Source organism: Amblyomma mixtum, chromosome 3, assembly GCF_055824585.1.
Source record: "Amblyomma mixtum isolate Tamu chromosome 3, ASM5582458v1, whole genome shotgun sequence".
NCBI classification, from domain to species: domain Eukaryota; kingdom Metazoa; phylum Arthropoda; class Arachnida; order Ixodida; family Ixodidae; genus Amblyomma; species Amblyomma mixtum.
This window is the reverse complement of record NC_143014.1, coordinates 278,765,265-278,789,647: the sequence shown is the minus strand read 5'-3', so window position 1 is coordinate 278,789,647 and position 24,383 is coordinate 278,765,265. Positions and strand designations below refer to the sequence as shown.

Here is a 24,383-nt window from a genome sequence, read left to right as displayed (position 1 = left end):
GATCACGCACATCTCCAGGTGTATTGTAAATTATTGGCATGTTGCTAATGGGCACTTAGAAAAAGACGGGGAAATATACTTTTGAGCGGGATGATTAAACTGTGATTCTAGAGCAAAAGCTTCCCAGAATGCAAGCTAAAAGGCAACCTTCCCTATTGAGAAAATAATGAATTATTTGGCTGCTGCATATTCAATATTCCCGCAAATACCCAGGAAAACCCACAAATATCGCAAGATCTTACTCAGTATTCACCCATCGGAATAGTGATTTCGCACTAATATCCGGCGTCGGCGACCGTTTGAAACCCCGCAGCCGGAGCGGCCGGAGCAACTCCGGCAACCAGGATGGGCCTATGAGGACACGTGAGCTTGTGGTGTCATTACAATCTGCCCGCCAGATTGTCAGCAAAACTGACTGCCGTTGCAGGTGGCAGTCATACATCCCCAGGGATCGGTGAAGGCAAAGTAGAGAATGGCCAATTGTACATATATGGGCATTACCCATTTACGCTATCGCGTCGTACGCTTAAGGCGGAGCCTTCGTGCTCTCCAATTTTTTTCTTTACACTGCTACGTACGACGAGCTTTAAGTGCTTACCCGTACTCTGTGCTTCATAGAGCAGAGGACGGAGGTAGGGCGAGTTCTCGCGACAAGGTACCGCTTAGGTCAAAAGCGTGGCACGTGGTGGGGTGAGCCGCCACTTGAGGCAGGTCGTGATAAAAGCTAGCTGGTCCAGCGAAACGTGAAATGCAACGCATCGTCTGGCAGCATCACACGTCTGATAAGGGGAGTGAATAAATAGCCGGCGCTTAGGCGGGGTTCTCCACCGAGCGTAACATCATGAAGCTGCACATCCTGACACTCCTGGTTGCCGTCTTTGCGCTGGCCATTGCTGCCAGTGGTGAGAGAATTTCTTTATTTTTCTATATTCACAGGTGCACTTTCTCTTGGCAGCTGTTGGAGCGACAGATTAGCGTCAAAGATGAGCTAGTTTGTACTCTTCCAACTATGTATGCCAAACACCAACAACATTTGAAATCATTCGTGAACTGAACGATTCTCAAATAGCGCGTCGCGGCCATAGAAACGGGGAAGCTCCTCTTGAGTTCACGAAAAAGCACCGTTCATGTTACAGCATAGTTCGGGCGCGTCAAATTTCAGTTAACACAAGCCCGAACCCCAAAACAGGACCGGTAATCCAAGAAAAGTGACAAAAAAGGTGATGTTTGTATTAGGTTGAACCAATTACTGCTCCGGCCAATATAAAACGCAATGGCAGGCCGCAGCTTTCAATATATTTTTACTCAATGATATATAAAGTGCAAACATTCGCGATGCATCACCGATCTTACGCGCTAAACATTTTTCACGCAGAAAAACAGGGACAACGACTTGCTTAAAAATAAGTTCACGTAAAGGCAGCTGCCAAATAATGCAGCAGAAGTTGGTTTGAGTTGACTTAGATCTCTGGGCATTCATCAGATGTGGCTCTCGTTGCCTGCATGTAAAAAGACATTAAGTGGAGCGCATCTAACAATTCGCAGCGCTTATGATTGCTGTAAGATATTCTCCTGTGACGTTCCTTTTTGGTAACTCCTGTTCTCTTGTACCGTGATGAAAATATTGCGTGGTGACAGGTCAGGAAAATGTTGAGCATTAATCACAAGTGGACAATCATCTCAGTCAGGTTTAGCGTTCTGCTTTACTTAAAATTATCTTACTACACAATTTTGAATAATGAAAGTATCCAAGCAGGGTTAGTCGCTTCTTCTAACAAAGTCTGAGTGGAGTACGGCGCCAAACCTACTATGCGCCCCGCTTGAGGCGCTCATAGCTCACGCACAAAATGGAATGCTCATGAATGACAGTAGGGACATGGTATTGCTGTTAGGGCGTGATGCTGCACTATATTCATTACATACTTCCCGCGTAGTTTCTTCGCAGTGTTTTGAAGGGAACATTGAAATAATCTCCTAAATGCGGATGCACCAGCATCTTGGTTGGAAAAAGCTGCATGCAAATGGAGATTCATGTGAAATGATACTTTCAGAAAGCAAACCCCGATTTTTTCGCGGTTAACCCTGCCTTGTGCATATGTAGTCTTAAAGTCGGTATGCTCATTACGCGAGACGGAGATTCCTTCGGGCGCAGACAAAATGAAGTTGTGTTCTGGGACAACCCCTTTGCTCATATGAGCCTTGAATTAGTGGAAACGCTTACGAATTAGTATTTATGTCGTTCACTGGTGCGCCCGAGGCTTCAGCATTTCTAAAAATGAAAACTAAAAGAGGCAGCAAAGGCGCGGATGTGGGCCAAACATCGGAGCTTATTAGACGCGATTCTGATATCCTGAAGTGCGCTTCTGGCCGCTGTTTAATCCGCTAGGCAGAACTTAGTTATACAGCTTGCTAAAATTTCCACCAGCATGTAATTAGAAAGAAGTTAACCTCTAAAGTAGTGTTTCTTCTGAGTCTTTGTAGTTTTGTTGCTTACAGCGAAGGTGTGGCGAAAGTAACCAGAGAAACCGTCCGGAATCCAGACATTTACTCTAAATTATAAATAATTATTCAGCAGCGTAGAAGGCGCATTTAAAAGAGCGATGTTTGCGCTGTTGACGAATTCCGTCTACGCAAAACATATGAGATAAAAACACGTCATTGTTCTTTTATTTTTTTAGGCACATAATATGATACAAAAATAAAGCGGCTTCACTCTTGCTTCTGAACATCTTAACTTCTGTTTTAGAGCTCTCGGTAGGGCATAATACTTTGTCTTATGATTAGACGCAGTTGATCACTAACTATGAAGGCGGGGAAATGGCCTCGAGACCAGTGTGGCTGGCTTGAGAGCGCTAGTGTGATTGCATTCGCTCCCTGCGTAGCTGTGAGAGGCGTTCCTCCCTCAAACCGGTTACTTTTGGCTGTCTAAGAATTTCAGTTGTAAACAATACTCTCCAAGTGAATGTGACGATTTTTAGGAGCACTCCGGCTCCAATAAGACGTATTAAAAGAAGTTATCAATGAAACACACTCTGTACTAATAAGTAGAGTCACCTTTTTCGAACGCGAAAATTTACTAGCCCCTTTAAAAAAACAATTACAGGCGAGTCGTATAAAATTCTGCGTTCTTGGCGCAAGGAAAACTTTTGAATTAAAATTTGCTCTCAGGCAAAAAGAAATCTCGCAAAGCACGAGGACTTCAGGTAAACCCCTAGATATCGGTGAGAAGTTGAGCACGGAACTCTGCGGGGGTGTCGGCTTTTCTGCAATGTATCGATGCTTTTTAGCCACGTGATCGCATGTGGCTAATACAGGCACAAACGGGGCGTCGAAAAAAATGCAGAACTCTGACTCCCGTAGGGAGCTTATGCAAGGCATGAAAACACCGCGCTGGAGAAAGTCGTCGCTTCACTCTCACAATTTTCAGTCTAACTTCGAGCAAGTTGTCAGAGTGTATATTGAGGATGATGAGATAAGAGCAGTACGTAAGAGTAAGTTGTGAAGGTAAGGCTGTTCACGTGCTGTGTCGCCTGACTTGTATAATCTTTCCGAAGCACAAAGGCCCCAGGTCTGCGGCCCGAACGAGATCTGGAAGGAGTGCGTCTCGTCCTCCTGCTCTGAGAAGACATGCACGAGGCGTGTCATTCCAGAAATTTGCACGGCTGACTGCGTCTTCGGCTGCTTCTGTGGTGACGACTACTACCGCAACTCCGAGAGGCGCTGCGTTCCCGTGGAGGAGTGTCCCCCCGTATAGGTAACTCGAAGCGGTGCCGGTTTGCACCGCGTCCGCTGTCGACATATCGTAGATTCTCAGAATCTTGCGGGCCGTTTTTCTTTCTTTGTTTATACGGCGAAAGCCTTACTAGCCCCATTACGAGAACGGCCAGCGGCATGTGTTAGTGTTTGTACTCGCAGATGAAGCAGAAAACCCAAGCGATGCAATAAAAAATAGGGTGACGTCGTCAAGCGGTCATAGGACTCAGACAGCTAGCTGAGCGCCACAATTTCAGACAATAATATAAATTGGATTCGTCTTATATATCCCCACCGGCTAACCTCAATGTTCTGCCAGTATTCCCGACTACATTCGTACCAAAAGTTTCAGCAACCATTCGTCGCACAGCGTTCCGGGTTGTATCACACCCTGTCTTTTCGTATATAGCTTACATGTTCTAGTTAAATTAGAGGCTAGCTTGTGACAGGGGCTCAAACCGACGACATATACACATTCAAACGTCAGCCTTGCCAGAATTTACCTCCATGTCTGCCGAGAGAGGAGAGATTTACTGCGCCCTTTCCTCTCCTCAAAAACCGATATATGTATTAAAATTCTGACGCAACCGTTCGTCGTACACTGTTTCGGGTGATTTGACATGTTTGTCTCTCCACATTACATATGTTTCTTAGGCAGAGCGCTAGAGCTCGTGACAGGTATTTGGACCGAGTGTCCGAGTGCTTCGCTCGCACCTTTGTGGATTCAGCGTTTGTGGAAGAAGCGTTCGGAGGCGCGTCTCCATTTCATTTCTCAGTGCGCAGCCTGCGTCGAGGTCAAAAGCTCACGATGACACCCTGATGTTTTCGCCTTCACAGCACGTAGGCAGCCTTGAGTGCCCTCTAAATTTTTTTATTTTTTTTTTACCAAAATTGAACCAGGCTGAAAACGTTATAGACGTTACAGTCAGATGAAAAAATGAGCCTCAGCGTCCAAACGAACTCCAGCGAAATTGCCAGACGAGGTGGAAGGTTCGGGTGTCAGCAACGCATGTCCCAGCTGAACGCGAGAGGCTATGATGCGCACGTCGATCGCGCTGTGGTAGAGTGAGAAGCAATCAGGGCCCAGCACGTAAGCATCACGTGTTCTCCTCGCGCCAAGGATTGTCTGCGCCTCATGCGGTGACGTCGCACAAGCACGGGGCCGGTTGAATTCCAACGTGTGATTCGAAATAGCACAGAACTGACAGCGGCCTGCGGTCCTCTGGGATGCTTTCGAGCTGAGAAATCAAGCGAAGACGCGCAGTTTATACTGCGAATGACCCCTCCGAACGGATTGTGCTGAAGCCACAGAGGAGTGTACCACCCGGACGTAGGTTCCGCATCGAGAAATGAAATGAAGGCTACAGGCACTTTATACTGTCCGCACGCCATCTGTTGGAGCAGCTTCGTGCGTCAGATTGCGAGAGTTTTGCGCTCGCCGCCGCAAGCAGGCGCCACGGGCCAACATAAACATTGCTGATCGCTTGATTACTGCTCGCATAATTAGGATCTTTTTAATTACACACAACCTCACTAGTCTGCAGTCATAAGATACAACTTTGCATAAAGACTACATCATATCATAAAAACTCCACCTTACTCAACCCAAGAATCGTATATTCGTGGCCTGGGGTAGCGTGTTTGCTTCGTACTAGAACAGCGCAAATTCGAATCCAGACTGAAATTATTGGAACATGCTTTTAGCGAAAATGATTTTTACAGTGTCATAATTTGAAACACAGGTTTACTTTTCATTCTCATTATGATCGCATCTGAGCATGATGTCATGTTTTGCTTAACGTAACGTGTGCCGTGAGTTTCGATGCGCACTAACGCCTACGGGACGGCGCCGCTTTTTCCACTAAACGGGAGCTTGACGCTGTGGCGTTGAAAAGGTTAATGACGCCAAACCGCGCCTACTTTTTTGCTTACCTTGCTCCTTTTTGTGCATTTGCGGCACGACGGCATTTTGACTTCAGTAGAGCCGCAAAACTCACTGCAAAGAGTAATGAAGCTTGCGAATGCTTGTTTAAATCGCAGTCGTATGACAGTGCCTACATGGGGTCTGCACTACAAATATTGGCGCTGGTTCATTACCGTATTTTCATTAAGAAGCTAAATACATATACTTGGAACATTTGATATTGGCATGCTGTTGTTGTGACCGCATTTATCCAAAATATAATGCGGTAATTTCCGGACTACAGTGCAGAAAGGGAAATTTCAGATTAAAAAAAAAACGCAATTTTTTCTTGATAGTTCGCAGCCGGTACGTAGCCGTCACGCGAAGGCGTACAGTACAAGTGTATATAAATTTGGGCACAGGTTTCTTGTGTTAGATGTTTACATAACTTAACAATCGGTATTATTGGCTCTCATTATCGCTTGCCACTTTCAAAAAAGCCTATGTCCGTATTTTTTTTTTTGCATAGCGAACCCCTTTGCTGCTGCGTGTATTGAGTTTAACTGTGCGCATGCGTTATGCAAAGTCAGGTCCCGGTGACCCGTCACGTGCTTTATTTTAATTATAGAGGCAGGCGTTCTAGTGATAACGACCGAAATGGAGACAGCGACTGATGCGAGTTAGTCGCACGGTCGCAACGGAAGCACAGCTGAAGTATGAACACTAGGAGTTTTGCGATGGTGAGAATCGCGTTGGGCATGACACGTTGCATTGGACAATGTTGAGAACAAAAACACGGTATACTCCACAGTTATGGATAGTCCGCGTAACGTAAAGAATTAAAAATGAAATGTTTGGTTTATTGTGGTTTAACGTTCCAAAGCGACTCAGGCTACAAGAGACGCCGTAGTGAAGGGCTCCGGAAATTTCGACCACCTTTGGTTCTTTAACGTGCATTGACATCGCACAGTACACGGGCATCTCGAATTTCGCCACCATCAAAATTCAGGCGCCGCGCCGGCAAAAATTAAGGGCGCATAGCCCGTGGACTGTATTACGGAAATGCCGGTACGGTGATCTTATTTTTTTTTCTGATGAGTACAGCTCTGTTTTTACATGTTCTTCCGTTCTCCGGGTCTGCACTCAAAAGCCTACACTAGAATTCACGCACGTTTATCAAAGGCTCGCGAGACGTATATTGTTGGCTCTGTTTCAGTCGTTGTTCATAAAGCTTGATTTCTCTGTTGCAGGTAGCGCTCAGAAATCTTCAATGAGCACACATCCCCTGACAGCCATGTGTTGCACTCTACGTAGGCTTCAGCGGTGAGACATGGAACAGGACGCCAAAAGTGAAATCCCGGACTCCGGAAGTGGAATAGGATGGAAAACAGCAAATGAATAAAAACAGATCCCAATTACCGCCTTTAGTTTTTAATGAAGACCTGTTTTACGTGCTGCAAACCTTTGGGAAAGAACCGCTATCACGATGATTATCTAAGTCAAACGAGACCCGTTCCCATGGCGGCAGGTTTGTCGATTGCGACAATTAAAGATGGCTGTGATATCTTATCTGGCTGTTCTGTAGAGGTTAGAACCAGTTTGTAGATCCACCTTGACAACAATACGAACAGTGACGATGACAGCGGCAACAATTTTATTTACTGAAGCCATATTTTTAGACATTAAAATAATGCTGGGACCAAAGCTTGAAGTAAAACAAGAGTACAGCACTATGACCGTCGTAAAACAGCACAGGGTGAAAAAGCCTCAAAGAAAGGCACTGCCTGTGTAATAAATTCAGACGAAAAGCATGCAACAGTTCGAACACGTTTTTATTCGCGTTTTAGGCAGCATAACCGTCGCACCAGCGGATGTTTTGGAGTTCGGAGCAGGTGGGATTCTCCTCGAAAGCCTGACTTTTCTTCTTTGCCATCTAAGGAGTGTAGGTGCTTTCTGATGCAAATCTCCTGACGCCCTTCACTACGACGTCCCTCATAGCCTGAAACGCTTTAGGACGTTGACCCCTAAATCGTGCTCGCTATGAGTAGCCTCCGTATCATGTCCTCTGACTGTTGACTGTAATTTCTAAGAGATTTTTGAATAAAATCATGTCGTCAATTTTAACCGCGTCTGATAAAAGAGTTCACGCCACTGCATAGGTTTCCATGGAGTCCTGCTAGGTTAATTAATGAATGCAGAGACACCTCATGCATTTTAGTTTTTAATACATCACATTACAACACACAGGTTCATCCAATTCGATAGTGTTAGTTACAAAAACTGAAGCAGGCGCCAGCTTTAATCGTGGCCGCTGGAAGCCCAGTAGCTAGTACCAAAGGAAAACCAGGGCGTTTCAGCAGGTCAATCTGCGCAAACAACAAAGAAATGAACGAGCGCGGTGAATCAACATAGATGGCGAAGACTTCAGGCGCACAAAAATCGTTTTTAAGCAGAATTTTTTTTTCCGGAGATGTTTCAGACCCATGTAACATACCAAAGCTAGGCACCGAAGTGCGTGCATCGTCAGAAAGAGGTTGCCCAAGAAATACCGGCAGCTATTCAATGACTGCACTCCACCGAATGACGAAAATTGAGCAGCATTCACCACGAAAACTCTAGGATATTTTAATTGCGCGCAAACTTTGACAGGTAGTTGCAGTATTTAGACGTGTACAAGCATGACCAGTTTATTTTTTATTTTGGCGTAATGTGCGCTGCAATGCAAAGTGGCGATTTATAATGTTGTCAGAAGCAGACAATGCGACGAGGCCTAACGAAGATTTCGAAAAACAAGTGAAACCATCTAAAAGAGGATGGCATGCATAAAAAAAGGATCTAACTTTTCAGTAATCATATTCTGGCGGCTCTGTTGTTACAGACTATAGCATACATCACGCAAAAGCGTCATGCACGACCATATTATCGTGCGCTCGTCTGCGTAGTATGTTCCGCAAAAGCGAGTACAGGTAACTGCGAGCACCCGAGCTTTTAGCAGAAGTCTGCAACACTCCATGACTTCCGCTATCGGTGGGGCTCATTACAAAGCAAAAAAAATGCATTGGCGGGGACGCATAAGCTTATGACACGATAGCTTTATGGGTTATTGCTAGAGACCGGATTTTAGGCAAATGCCTATTTTCTTCAACGCTTCGTAGGCGCACCATCTTCACATATGAGCACGAATTAGGTGTCGACAATATGTTTAATACTCTTTTTATAGTGCCTATAAATGTCTATTTTGGGTGTCAGTGCCTTTATATGCCTATTTCCGACGTCGGTGCCTAAAAATGCCCTATTTTACAGAAAAGGGGCCTGAAATACGCTGTGGTTTTGCTTTCAGAGTCTCTTTGCTTTCGAATCTATTTCGGTTTTGAGTAGAACACACACGTGGCAACATTAGATGACCTCGTCAATTGGCTGTGGTGAACGCTGCACCTACGCCGGCTGCGTACACAATACCAAGGACGTCAGCCGAAAATATCGAAACAACCTTTTTCCTATTTTCTGCCATTTTATCGTGGCAGCTTGTTGATGACTTTGGCTGTTAAAGTGGTAGTTGACCAGATGGCACCACATTTCGGAAAGTATACGGGGTAAGTTATATAAGAATTTGCTTTGGGGCTAGTTGGTTCATGGTTGAAGTTCAGAATGGCGCAAAAGACACAACACAGGAAAAATAGGGGATGACACAAAGAGCGCCTACTACCAACTGAATTTATTGCGGAAACACCCTCTTTTATAAGGCACGACATATCAAGCACGAACCGTTTATCGGCAGAGGCAGGGAGCGATTTGAAAGAGAGATTATAGAAGCATACCATATACAAGAAAAGCTGGTTCCACGTGCATTAGCACTTCATCGATTAAACTCCGCCGCCAGGAGCTGGGTTTCTTAGACGGCCACGTATAGTTCTAGCTAGATTCTGTGTTTTTTTTTGTTCTTGTAGATTTTTCTTTTCTGCCGATGGTGTTGCGAAATGTGAATTCAAACCATGAATATGTGTTTTTTCTGCTTCCGGTTCGTGCTTGATATGTCTTGCCTTATAAAAGAGGGTGTTTCCGCAATAAATTCAGTTGGTAGTAGGCGCTCTTTGTGTCATCCCCTATTTTTCTTGTGTTGTGTCTTTTGCGCCATTCTGAACTTCAGTAAGTTATAGGTTCGTCCAAATAATTCTCAGTTGGTTCCAATTGAAACCAACTGTAACATGTTCCATAAACCTGCTGGAAACAGTTTAACCGATTAAAATTTACACGTGGGTAACCTGCCCTATTTTCGTTCCTTGTTCCCCAGCCGCATGCCATTTTCATCAAATGGCATTTGGCGGTAATCTTGTTGGAGCAGGCCACACTACACAGCTGAGAGTCGTGCGTGCATATGAAAGCGCATTCGTGCTTGTCTGCTACTGCTTCCAAAGCTTTAACAGTGATTTCTAGATGGATGATGTTTATTTTACCATGGATCCTCGTGGATCCATGGTAAAATCCATCGCAGGCCCGTGCAGAACTATGATTCTTTTCGGCATATTCCGCATAAAGCTGCACTGTGTGTAACATTTTCTAGCACTTCGTATTTATGGTTTCCAAACCCTTCTAATGGCAAGCACTATTTGATAGTCGCGTGGCTCCAGACACGTGAAGCCACAAACTATAAAACACTGTTTACACAAATGACAACATATTTTTTAATGTTGAAGGATCGTGTATGCCTCCAATAAATAAGTTCAATTCCTGTGTGAGCGAAGACTGACCTCATTTGTCAGGTGCTTTGAATTGACAATGTTTCTATCAATTTCTAAATACATGGCCTCCTGTTAAGGTGTTCATTGTTTCTACTTTTGTACACGACAAGCGAATTGTTTGTTTCGAGGTATACCAAAGTGTTTTAAAAGGGTTGGTAATCGTCTCTTTTGCTCTGCTCAAGCATGTGTATTGTACGAAAAGTAGCGCGACAGCCTTAAAAAAAACGCCTTCTAATGTTCGCACCTTGCTTAAGGTCCCAAATCATTCCTGCTGTGTTTGTTTTATTTTACGGCAGATATTGCGCGCTCAAGTTCGGAACGGTGTGCACTTTTGATAAAGTTTATAGTGCCTATTTTTCTCCGTTAGGTGCCTAAAATGCTATTTTAGCTGCCTATTTATGGCGCCTAAAACGTGCTTTTTAGTGCCTAAAAATCCGGCCTCTAGTTATTGCCCATATATGACGAATGGGTCATTCTATAATCAACATTCGTAGATCCCAGGGAGTCCTCACACCACTCTGGCAGCAGTGGTGCAGTGGTTTAGCGATGCACCACGGCCCAGCGATGGCAGGGGATTCCATCGGTGGGGCTCATTACAAAGCAAAAAAGGAACGCATTGGCGGGGAAGCATAAGCCTCACCTTGAGGGAGTGACACGATAGCTTTATGGGTTATTGCTCATATATGCCGAATGGGTTATTCTATAATCAACATTCGTAGATCCCAGGGAGTCCTCACACCACTCTGGCAGCAGTGGTGCAGAAGAAAGGGTGGTAGAAAGGATGCCCCCCTACCCTGAAAGCGGAGACGCGTGCGCGTGGACATCAAGGCACCCTAGCCTATGCTACCTGTGCGCGCCCCATGACGTCAGTGGGCTCGCCCAGATTTCCCACTGACGTCATCGGGTACGGCACGCGCGGTGAGGTGTAGCCCTAATCGGTTGCGAGCTACTGCGAGCGGCGATTTTTAAAAAAAATATTTGTAAATTAAAGGCTGCCCTCAAAGTTTATAAATTTTCCTCGAATACACACAGAGACTACCTTTATAGATCTGCTGCAGTAGCATATGATCATCAAATCATTTCAGGGTCAGTTTAACTTTGGCACAAAATTTTCTAAGTAACAGTTGTAAAGCCTCTTCAGAAATATTCGCTGCGGTGGCTCGTGGCTTGGCGCAGGGCTGCCGATCCCTAGGTAGCCGGACCGATTCCCTGCTGCGGAGAGAGCATTTCGATGGACGCCAAATACCAAACAGATCGCCCGTGCGAAGTATCAGCGCACTTTGACAGCCCCAAATTGTCTAAATTATTCCGCAGCCCGCTGCCGCGGTGTCGCCTATAGCTCATATGTTGGTTAAGTCGTTGATTATCACAGCGCAGCAGCATAGTAGCAGCCGTTGTGAATTGGTCATTTGTGTTTCTTCATTGAAAACAACGTCAGTATGGTTTATTTTAGAGCGCAGCTCTTTGGCGTCCGTTCCTGGGTTTCGCGTCGGCGTCGGCGTCGGCGTCGGCGTCGGCGTCGGCCTCGTAACCAGCTCCGCCCCCAATGTCACGCTTTTCAATTGGTCGAAATGCTCGTGACGTCACAGTGCGCGAATTTCAAATGGGGCCAATTGTACTTTGGCTAGTAACCATGCAACCAATCAAAGGGATCGTATAGTGATGCTGCAACTAAGTTGAACTGAGTTTAGTTAATTGATTAATTAATCAATTAGCCTAATTAATATAGAGGAGAATGAAGATGTCAGAAGAAAAGAAAAGAAAGACGCGCGCCGCAGCGACAACAGCGTCCGCGGAAGGAGACGCTGCTGGAAAAAAACAGATAAGTACGAAGCCGCGTTCCCTCCACCACCACGCACTTCCCCACTCAGTAAGACGTTGCTCGTTTCATATACGTTGTGTCGAACATCCTAGACAGTTCCAACAATTGACAGGTTAATGACAGAACACGATGGATAGAAATGCAATAATATAAATATGAAATAGCCTAATTAACCTTTCTAGTTAGACCGCATAAATCAATAAAACCGAGAACGAAATTGGTCGAGTTGGGGAATCGAACCAGGGTCTCCGGAGTGCGATACGAGCACGCTAGCCACTCCGTAATGCCAGCTGAATGGTTTGGAATGAACAAAGGCGCGTCTAGCTAATACGGCGTCTTCGTTCACTCCCATCTTCCCCCTTTCCCTTACGGCGAGGTGCAGGTGTCCACCCAGATATGCGAGAGAGATATATTTCCTTTCCTCAAAAAATAAATTTACCGTCCAGCAAGGCGTACAGCCGAATTGGCGATGGCGTTCTGTGGACTCCCTGGCAGCGTTGCAAGACGCTGTCGCGTTCCACTCTTACAGGCGAAGCTTAACATGTTAACCACACATCAGTAACACACGCAGACAGCCAATGGACGCGTCATTCGCTGGCAGCACTTGATTCATCATTCACAACCACATTCTTAACGTACGCTCCCTTGCCGCACATGCCAAGGACGTACACCACGATCACATTCTGCGCCATTCCTGTGTACTTTGCTTTGCTGAAACCTGGATGGATCCCGAAGAGCCTCTCGAAATCATAGATTTCCTATACTGCTGTGGTGCTCGCAGAGACCACAACAGAGCGGCGGGAGTCGCTATCTACTTGCGCACAGGTCTCTCTGCACACTCTTAGAACTAAAGGAGTGCAGAGGAGTGCCCAGAACACACTTTGAAGGAGTATTCGCTTGTCCCATATTCCACTCCTTTTTCCAGAATAAAATTACTCCCTCTGGACAAAGAGTGATCCAACACCTACTCAAGGAGTACTGTACTACTCCTGCAATAGAGTACAGGCACTCCTCCGAGGGAGTAAAGCTACCACATTGAAACAGCATCCTACTACTCTTTCAGGTAGAGTTCCAGGACTCCGTTTGTTCGAGTGACTATACTCCTTCAAGGAGTATCAGCCCAGATCTTATTTTACTCCTTTAAAAGGAGTTTCACGTGTTTTCAATGTATCGTACTAATTTTCTTATTTCATATATTCTTCAGAGCAAGTTGGTCATATGTTTTGCAGGATCCACCTGCGCTACATCTACAAAAGAGTAATGAGCAAAAGGGATTATAATCTTTGAGTAGAATACTTTTTGCTCATACAACTACTTTATGGCTACACTACAGTTTGCACATTAGTATGGTGCTCTGTCTGCGTTGGGAATAACAATGGTTCAAGAAATAATGACACAAATGTACAACACTGATAACTTTTATTTCTCAAGTCATTGCTGTGATTGCTGTGGCTGCCCAAAACACGCTCGGGAGGCGCTCGCTAGGATCAAGCCCCATTAGTGTCTCAAGCAGCAGACAAGCCCGCTTTGTTTTTGGGGTGTACTTGACATTAAATGCCAAGAACACTGCCAAAAGCAAAGTAAACCCATCTACCAAATCCACCGCAGTGAGCTGTAAGCGCTCAAAAGAAACTAAGATGCTGGATGATGCCGTAGCTTGCTCAGCTGAGTGAAGGAGCTTTGGCTATGAGTGCATTTCACCGGGTGCCTGCAAACATGAATGAAAATAATGCAAGTAAGAGTCAATTCCAATGCCCTTTTCATACTATCCTGCATATAACCCCATGAAAAAAAAAGAAAGAATACAACTAGAATGTACTGATCGTGTGTGTCATGTCGCCACTAGTGTGTACCTATATTGTGACCAAGTGCAGACACCTTTCATTGCAAACCTTCATTCAGAGCTACAATTTTATGAAGCCCAATACAATTATCACTATGCTAGTCCTTTCAAAAGCTGTGTGCATGTAAAACAAGCACATATTTACCAAATGAAAATTTTAACATAAGCAAGCTCTTCTGCAAGTATCATGATCCGCCTGACTACGCCCACTGCAAGGCAAAGGCCTCTCCCATGTTCTCCAATTAACCCTGTCCTTCGCCAGCTATGTCCACCGTGTTCCTGCAAACCTTCGCCCATGGAACATGTTGCTGCTTCCTGCTACGCCTGCCTTCTCTTGGAATCCACTCCGTTACCCTTAAGGACCAGCGATTATCTTGCCTTCGTCTTACATGCCCTGCCCAAGCACCCTTCTTTCTCCTGATTTCGACTAGGATGTCTCCAACCCGCGTTTGTTCCCTCGCCCACTCCGCCCGCTTCCGATCTCTTAATGTTACGCCTATCATTTCTATTTCCATAGCTCGTTGCGTTGTCCTTAACTTAAGCTGAACCCTCTTCGTTAGCCTCCACGTTTCTGCCCCATAGGTGAATACCGGTAGGATACAGCTGTTGTATACTTTTCTCTTGAGGGGTATTGAAAAACTGCCATTCATGATCTGAGAGAACCTGCCATATGCACTCCACCCCATTCATATTCCTCTAGTTATTACTCTTCATGATCCGGATCAGCGGTCACTACCTGCTCTAAGTAAATGTATTCCCTTATCACTTCCAGTCATTTCTAAAACCACACCTATTGTGCTTGACGGTTCTTGTCACATAATACATTGTGCAGTTTAAAATGTAGGGTAACCTTGAATCGGGAAAACACTTAAACCAATGACAGTTTTCTTGCTGAAGAGAAATGGCTGTTGCAATTCCTGTTTCTCAGATACCATTAACTGAATTTCATGCTCTAAAATAGTGAAGGAAAAATTCAAAATTTCTCATCTCAAAGAGGCAGACAACAAATTTCAGTTTGGTTTGGGTTGGTTTATGGGGTTTAACGTCCCAAAGCGACCCAGGCTATGAGAGACGCCGTAGTGAAGGGCTCCGGAAATTTCGACCACCTGGGGTTCTTTAACGTGCACTGACATCGCACAGTACACGGGCCTCTAGAATTTCTTTGGAGGAGAAATTCCAGCCGCCGCGGCCGGGATCGAACCCGCGTCTTTTGGGTCAGCAGCCGAGCAAATTTCAGTTGCACATTTTTTTTTTTTTTTTAATGATGCATAAGGCATTACTATGCACGGATAACCACACAGTATTTGCCTATGACTGCTAAATAATTTGTAATTAAATATCTTCTCTCTCCTGCTTCACTTTTAAAAACTGAGCAATGGCAATGGCATCAAAGGTCAGTATAAGCCAGGGGAGGCATGAGGAAAACTGCAATATAATTGCGGCTTCGTCATTCATTGTGATTCCGACTCTTAAGGCAGGCTGGCTTTAGCATTGTAAGAGGATTCTGGTGTGGGCTAGTTGGTTCGTGCTTAATAAACAGATTCACAACAGCGCTACGGCACAAGGACAGAAGAAACACGAAAAACACAGGACGGGCGCTGACTACCAACTCTTTATTGCGTGAAAAACCAGCACAGATTTATACTATTTCCTTGACCACGTGATGCACTGTCAGCCACGGGACACAGCGAAGGAACGCTTCACACGTTTGGGGAGTCATCACACAGCTCGACAGAACTCATAAAACGTGCATGCACTATCAAAAACTATAGCATTACCAAGCTAATGATAAAGGGACTAACAGATACAAAGATGTGCATGGACCAGCTACAGCCAATGACAACTGCAGCTCAGATAGGCAAGAAAATGAGTACTTCAAAGCAAAGCGGAATCTTTGGGCTACGTAAAAAACATTCAAGAGAGCGAGAAGGCGTAAAAGAAAAGCATGAGCAAAATGGCGATGAAAAAAAGTAAAAGTTGCTAGGCAATAGGCACAGTCAGCAGGCTAAAAGCGAAAACAAGAAACCGACACCAACAAATAGCACGGTAAAAGTAACAATCGTTAAAAAGGGAAACTAAAAGAAAGAACAAAAACATGAACCACCACCGGCCAAGCAATGAAGACGGTAAAACAACTAAAAGTCTTTAAAAGACAGAGGAGCAAAGTTCCGCATAAGGTCAACAAACAAAACAACGCAAAATAAAACACTATAAGGTGAGATGCAGGAAAAACCGTTTGTCAGGATGTCTAGCAGTTAAAACGCAAGAATCGCGTCCGTTCAAGAAAGGTCCTTTCTTTCTCCTGTAAACAGACAGATGAGCTGCTGATGCACTCGTCCCCAGCCTTTTCAATCAAAAAACCTTCAATAATCTCCCTTTCTATTCTACTCCTTGCGGTCGCCAGAAACTTGGTGTCTGAAAACATAGGTCGACAATCGTGACGAGGTTGGTTACAATGTAGTGCCATGTGGCTCCCAGACTTGTTTTTTACGTTCAGGAAGTGTTCGCTTGCTCTGTCATTGAAGCAGCGTCTGGTCTGGCCGATGTATACTTTTCCACAAGTGAGGGGAATCTGGTAGACAACTGCGGATCGACATTCGGTGTACTGACGGGAATGTTTTACTGAGCAGGTCGCCCGCTTCTTCCGGTTTACCATCGGACACACTCTTGCCAACTTACATGGGGCAGAAAACACAACGTTCACATCGTACCTGGCTGCAACCTTCTTAACATTGTGCGATAGCTTATGGATATAAGGAATTACGGCAACACGTTTCCTTTCCCTGGGCTCTCTCCTTCCCTCTCCTAGCTTCATTTTCTGTAGTAAGGCTTCGCACAGGCCTGCTATGAGGAAAGGTGAGTAGCCAGCTAAAAGAAGGCGTTCAACCAGGTTATCAAAGCTGTAATCAGCCATGTGCTCGCAACTTTTTGTTAGTGACGCATGAAGTGCGCTAGTTGCGACTGCCCGCTTGACAAGTTTGGAATGCGCACTGTCGAAGGGGAGTAAACCTTTCTTCGATCTAACGTTGTACGACCAACACACTCGCTTACCACTAAAAACCAGCAACAGATCTAAAAACTGGATCCTGTTCTCTTTTGGCATTTCCCACGTGAAGTTCATTCCACCAGAATAGTCCTTGAACACTCCGACGATGTCCCTGACGGCTTGTGGCATGTCAATAGCAGCAGCACAAGCCGTCAGGGACATCGTCGGAGTGTTCAAGGACTATTCTGGTGGAATGAACTTCACGTGGGAAATGCCAAAAGAGAACAGGATCCAGTTTTTAGATCTGTTGCTGGTTTTTAGTGGTAAGCGAGTGTGTTGGTCGTACAACGTTAGATCGAAGAAAGGTTTACTCCCCTTCGACAGTGCGCATTCCAAACTTGTCAAGCGGGCAGTCGCAACTAGCGCACTTCATGCGTCACTAACAAAAAGTTGCGAGCACATGGCTGATTACAGCTTTGATAACCTGGTTGAACGCCTTCTTTTAGCTGGCTACTCACCTTTCCTCATAGCTGGCCTGTGCGAAGCCTTACTACAGAAAATGAAGCTAGGAGAGGGAAGGAGAGAGCCCAGGGAAAGGAAACGTGTTGCCGTAATTCCTTATATCCATAAGCTATCGCACAATGTTAAGAAGGTTGCAGCCAGGTACGATGTGAACGTTGTGTTTTCTGCCCCATGTAAGTTGGCAAGAGTGTGTCCGATGGTAAACCGGAAGAAGCGGGCGACCTGCTCAGTAAAACATTCCCGTCAGTACACCGAATGTCGATCCGCAGTTGTCTACCAGATTCCCCTTACTTGTGGAAAAGTATACATCGGCCAGACCGGACGCTGCTTCAATGACAGAGCAAGCGAACACTTCCTGAACGTAAAAAACAAGTCTGGGAGCCACATGGCACTACATTGTAACCAACCTCGTCACGATTGTCGACCTATGTTTTCAGACACCAAGTTTCTGGCGACCGCAAGGAGTAGAATAGAAAGGGAGATTATTGAAGGTTTTTTGATTGAAAAGGCTGGGGACGAGTGCATCAGCAGCTCATCTGTCTGTTTACAGGAGAAAGAAAGGACCTTTCTTGAACGGACGCGATTCTTGCGTTTTAACTGCTAGACATCCTGACAAACGGTTTTTCCTGCATCTCACCTTATAGTGTTTTATTTTGCGTTGTTTTGTTTGTTGACCTTATGCGGAACTTTGCTCCTCTGTCTTTTAAAGACTTTTAGTTGTTTTACCGTCTTCATTGCTTGGCCGGTGGTGGTTCATGTTTTTGTTCTTTCTTTTAGTTTCCCTTTTTAACGATTGTTACTTTTACCGTGTTATTTGTTGGTGTCGGTTTCTTGTTTTCGCTTTTAGCCTGCTGACTGTGCCTATTGCCTAGCAACTTTTACTTTTTTTCATCGCCATTTTGCTCATGCTTTTCTTTTACGCCTTCTCGCTCTCTTGAATGTTTTTTACGTAGCCCAAAGATTCCGCTTTGCTTTGAAGTACTCATTTTCTTGCCTATCTGAGCTGCAGTTGTCATTGGCTGTAGCTGGTCCATGCACATCTTTGTATCTGTTAGTCCCCTTATCATTAGCTTGGTAATGCTATAGTTTTTGATAGTGCATGCACGTTTTATGAGTTCTGTCGAGCTGTGTGATGACTCCCCAAACGTGTGAAGCGTTCCTTCGCTGTGTCCCGTGGCTGACAGTGCATCACGTGGTCAAGGAAATAGTATAAATCTGTGCTGGTTTTTCACGCAATAAAGAGTTGGTAGTCAGCGCCCGTCCTGTGTTTTTCGTGTTTCTTCTGTCCTTGTGCCGTAGCGCTGTTGTGAATCTGTTTATTTAGCATTGTAACTAATTAAAACGATGAAGTAGCGATATCGTAGCTTTTTTGTGCCTTCCATAACCTATACTGAACATTGATGTCATAGCAATTGCTATGCTATTGAAACAGGGAAGAAAAGAAATCTGGTTGTAATTATTTAGCGATTGGAGACGAATACTATGCAACAATTCTATGTATACGAATGCCCAGCACGTCACTACAAAGAACACACATAACCAAAAATTTGGTGTTTATACTCATTTAAGGTAATACTACTTCCCACGCAAGAACACGACAGCCATGTGTAAACTTTTTGCTTTCATAGTAATAAAATCTATCCAACGACAAGTTAGGCGCAGCATGCCTGCTCTTTATAAATATGCAATACTGACAATGTTTGACACTAGCATTTGGCATGAACGAGATAACTGTGACTACTCCGCACATTACGTGCCAGTCCATACTATTATGCACAATTTAGATTTGCAAATGTAATGTGTAATTCTCTATGACTGCCACGTTAGTGCACTGCAAACCAATGAAGTTGTCTTGCATTTGCAATGTTCTCACTACTTTTATGCAACACTGATCACTTCAGTATATCTGCATCGTTCTGTTAGACGGCCACGGGATAGCTAGAATTAAGGCTATTTTATGTGATGGAAACCATTGACTAGACAACAAAGAAGAAAAGCCTCAACTACTGTCCTGGTGCTGGGACGTCTAATAAGAGCTCAGAAAGACTCGGTTTCAATACGCCAAACCCTCCGCATAACATTACCCTGTGCGAAAATACCCCACCCCACCCTAGCTTAATTTCTGTCCACATGCACCAAGGCTCACTGCACCTGTTATAAATATTGCCCTAAATATTGCAATCAAGCTGCCCGTGTATGCATAGGCTATCTGTGCATCGAGAAAGAAAGAAGTTGTTAGGAATGTTTCACACCAAAAACAGAAAAAAAGGCAGCCTGTTTCTCAGAAACAGCTAAGAGCATGAAATGGTGTGTCCAAAAAGATTAGGCTGCTTTGTACTTATTTATGACAACGAGAACTGTCAGAGCTGCGCTTTCAAAAACTCAGGAGCTTTGTGCACAAACGTAGCTTCCGTATGCACGTCTTGCAGCACCAACGCTTCCGAATTGAAACGACCGATGAATATGCACAGGAAAAAGCAAATAGAGAGCGCTTGAATTTAAAAGAAAAGCTATCTTGCACAATCAGAAATTTCACGACAGAACCTTCCAAACAGTGACGTGTACTGGTTGCGGTATACCGAATATATACCTAGCAAATAAGTGTGCGCTTTGTTAACGAGCGGGATTCTGTGGCGGCAATGCTACAGCTCCAATTCCGAAAACCTAATGCTGCAAAAATTGAGTTTTCAAAATACGTGCGAATGCACGATACACTTTTGCACGCATTTAGAACTTTCAGTTGTGAAACACAGACAACGAATCTTGTGTATGCGTCTTCCTTGGCTGGTAAAAAAATTCTATAAGTCTCCAGTTTGCCTGTGTACTCCACAAATTCTAGGATCCCTGTCCGCTACATGTCAAATTTCACTGAAGCGAAAGTAATACAACCGACAGCTGATGATCTGCTAGGGCAACAGGATTTCAAAAGTTTGAGAAGGGCAGTGGGAGTCCAATCCAGGTGGAGTAGTGAAATTTGACTAGTAACAGACAGGGATCCTCCAATCTGTGGAGGACACAGCATACATTTTATAACATGCTTAACGAATTTTTGGGAGCAGCATGCTTTTACCCTTCTACTATTTGTTGCTACTGAATCAGTTTGGCGTTGACAAAAGATCTGTAATAAGGAGTAATTACTCATTGACATCCACTCGAGCACAGCCAAATGGCTACAAAGGAAAGCTATACAGCTTTCACAGAAACTTCGTAGTTAAAGAAAGATTCGTCCTGGTCCGGTGTTCGAACTCAGGACCACCACTTCACTGGAGCAGTCGCTCTATCAATTTGTCCAACCTGGACGGCAAGCTTATGGTAGGGCGAGAGCGAAGTGATCAATAACTCGAGTGGGAACTGTGCTGGTCCAATGTTTTAGGACCCCTAAAACATTGGACAAACTCAGTTCCCGCTTCATGTTACCTCTAAAACATTGGACAAACTGAGTTCCCGCTTCATGTTACAATACTGAGTGACATTTTGGTCTATACACCAGAAATACCGGTAAAGCATCATGATAGAACACAATATTTTTTAAAGGGATAAAGGAATATGTTCGCCCTTTCAGAGGGCACATATGCATAAGAGGCAACATGTGTGAAATAGTCTCTGCACCTGAAGCAGTGTAAATTCCATTATGTTAACAGCAGCAGTCAAAAGCTTCATGAGCGACTATTTCATACAGATCATGTAATTACATTCATGTAATTCAGGATCAGATTCATGTGATTATACAGGGAGGTACTGCTGCTAAGTGCACGTAGAGCTCTGCATGCATTTCTAAACCCGGCTGTGAGCCTATGTCTACGAAATTTTTCTAAATAGGCAGGTAAGGTATGCATCACTGGAAAACAATACCTACCACAAACAGCTGAGGAGAGATAGCACAGCGAAAAGCTGGAAGCACGAATGGCCCAGTAGATACTGGCAGCTGGCAACTGCAAATAAATATGTCAGAGCAACTGTTGTCAGTGGCCGTAACAATGTCATGAATGACAAGAGAAGAAATTGTCTACTGCTTCATAAATTAGAATAAGGTAGTAACATAGGAACACAAAAAGCAATGAGAGGGCCCATGACAAAAGAAATGAACAGATTGTATGTGATGCACCGATATACATTTTTTCAGTAGATTTACATGACTGTCACACCCGCATAGAAAGATGAGCAGGCTGGAATACCACTATTTTTATGCATGATGAAAAGAGCGTAACTATTCGAATATAGCATGCACAGGATTTTATTACTACTAGGGTGCTTTGCAGCAGCACCGAAGGTATTTTTAAATTGAACGTAGCGACCAGTAGACCCGTCTGCTTTGCACAAATGATGAGAGGATGGAAAAGGCATGCATTCATTAGCAAGAAGCACGATATCTCGCATCACAGCATGAAACGAAAATTGGTATTGCATTTAACAAATCTGCACAGAAATAAAAACTGCCTAGTGGCAATGCAAGTAAGAGCAAGGGAAAAAAATACCGAAGAAAACTGGTGAGTGTGGTGCAGGGAGGTCTGTGGGTAGGGTCTCGTGCCTGGGAATAGTTCCGAGCGCGGAGAATCGCCGGCAGCACAGCTGGTGGCAGTCAACCAAGAATAAATAAGAGAAAGTGAAAATCAATAACAAACCATCACCGATATAGCGAACGACTTGAAAGCGGGCCGCACAAACGAGGGATATAGCAAAAAGCTTGAAATCCTAACTAAGTGCGCAGTTGCATCCCAAACAGTTCTCAAAATCTGAAGGCGAGGAAGCATCGACACCTACACCTCAGGGCAGACGCAAGAACGATCTAACTCTGACATAATACTGTGTCAAATTCTGTTCCATGGGGAAGCACAGATAAAAATTTACAAATGACTAGGCAAGGGATATGCCCCAGCCTTTTACACGCGATCATTGTCCCCGAAAAAATTGTATGACAAATATTAAGGCGTAAGCACTAATCCCACGAGTACACACACTGAGCACTGTCTGTTGGCAGCTGGCCTAGCGCGAGTACTCTGTCGCGCGGCACTGCCGCTCATCGTCGTCTTCTAAGTAGCACAAATCAATCCGACGGGCACCAGCCGCGAGGCAACTCGACCATTGTCAGTTCTCTTGTCTGTCCGCAGCTGGCCTAGCAAGAGCGCTCTCTAACGTGGCACTGCACGCTCATCATCCTCTCCTATGTAGCACAAATCTATGCTATTGGAATGTAATTGTCTGTTGTTTTTCGCAGCGCTAGCAAGCGACCGCATAACTCTGTTATGATAACTGTTGGCATTTTTATTTACCGCGGCACCCGAGTACTAAACGCTGATAGAGACTATGGAGCAACAGTTGCCATGCGGCCTATACGCCCGTTCTTTTCTGGTAAAGGCCGATTCACACGATTTTCCGTTCGCCCGCTGCCGCGGCCGACAGCGCGCCTCTCAATGTGGTGACGCATGAATACGTAGGGAGCGGGCCGCGGGCGAACGGACCGTCGTGTGAATCGGCGTTAACGCATTATAGCTGAGGCAACCGCACGCAGACTGCCTGCACTGCCATCCCTATATAGGCGCACACTAATAACGCGTGCGAATAGAGATCAGAAGTAAAGAAACGTACACGGGACTCACCGTTCAGACGGCTCATCAAGGCTTAGCAAAAGCGCACATTCTTCTTCGTTGCCTCTCCAGATGACAAGAAGTCGTAGCGCTACTTTTCTTCAGGGCTTTACCCGTTGAAAATCACCAGTGTTGACAGGGCGTAATTCTCGTCGCTGGTTTCCAAAACACACTTGTGTTCTTCATACACGTCCACCGCACGAGCACTCAAACAATGCTACGAAAACCCAAATAACACAAAACGTGACGACGGCTGCAGTTTTGCTTCGTTGAAAAAACCTACAAATGCGCTTTTTTTATTACTAATATTTGAATTGTGTTCGCAACAAAAACAAATTATATTTTTTCATTTTATTTCTTTATTAAATGCGAATACCAAAGCGCTTTTAGATACTTTTGCTGACATGTCGTTTGTAGAAGCTGCGATCCTGTGATCCCATCCCCGGGTGTCCTAGCAGACGACGGCGCAGACGACGCTGTTGACGGAATGCAATTTCGATTGACGGCAGCGAAAATCCCTTAAATGCGACAAAAAAGGCAAAGAAACGCACCGTATCGCAAACTGGTCCATATCAAGGATATGTTCGACGCGAGCGGTAGGACAAAGAGCAGCTGCGATGCATTACTCTACGCGACACTGGCATGGTCGACGGAGATCTACATGAAACAGAGCTTAAATGTGACCCGTACAAGCGGATTACTGTGATATCAACTGCGTTACGGAACTACGACGATACTTGCTTCACACTTTAGCTTATATGCAACAGCGGCCCGCACTCGCCGCATCCTGTTCGAGTGTACTTTCACTAGCAAGAGCCCACATGCATGGAAGCCGACAGAAGCAACTGTCTTTTCGAGTTCAGATTGTTCCGAGAAATACGAGTAGCTTACTTTAGCACGTACTCGAATTCAAGTTCTCAGCCTGTGTGTCACGTACGGTGACGATGGCGTCGAGGACGAGCTTAAGAATCGCCTTAACGTGGCCGCAACGCAGCCGGTATCCCAAGCATTCGTGCGCTAATTGTTGTTCACCTGTACTGCGAACGTGCGCTCAGTCGCAGGCCAGCCGCTAGCTGCTCGATTTGCCAGCCTTGCGAGTACAATTCGCAAGTTTCTGAGCCAATCTTTGAGCGAGCCGAGCTTTCAGCTATGACGCTGCTCGCGAGCGCGCCGCGCGACGAGCTTCGGCCTGCTCCCTGGCTGCCGTATTCGTAGCTAAGCCTAGGAGGT

At 45.0% G+C, this 24,383-nt stretch overlaps 1 long non-coding RNA gene across 1 annotated transcript; it reads right to left on the bottom strand.

Annotated features, from left to right (window-relative positions):
- Positions 1–13,543: 13,543 nt before the first annotated feature.
- LOC149354993 (uncharacterized) lies at positions 13,544–23,271 on the bottom strand. Its single transcript, XR_016289684.1, has 4 exons — positions 23,166–23,271; positions 22,044–22,137; positions 21,425–21,500; positions 13,544–13,925 (listed from the first exon to the last, which is right to left on the bottom strand). It is a non-coding gene; the product is annotated as an uncharacterized LOC149354993 (long non-coding RNA).
- Between the last annotated feature and the right edge of the window lie 1,112 nt (positions 23,272–24,383).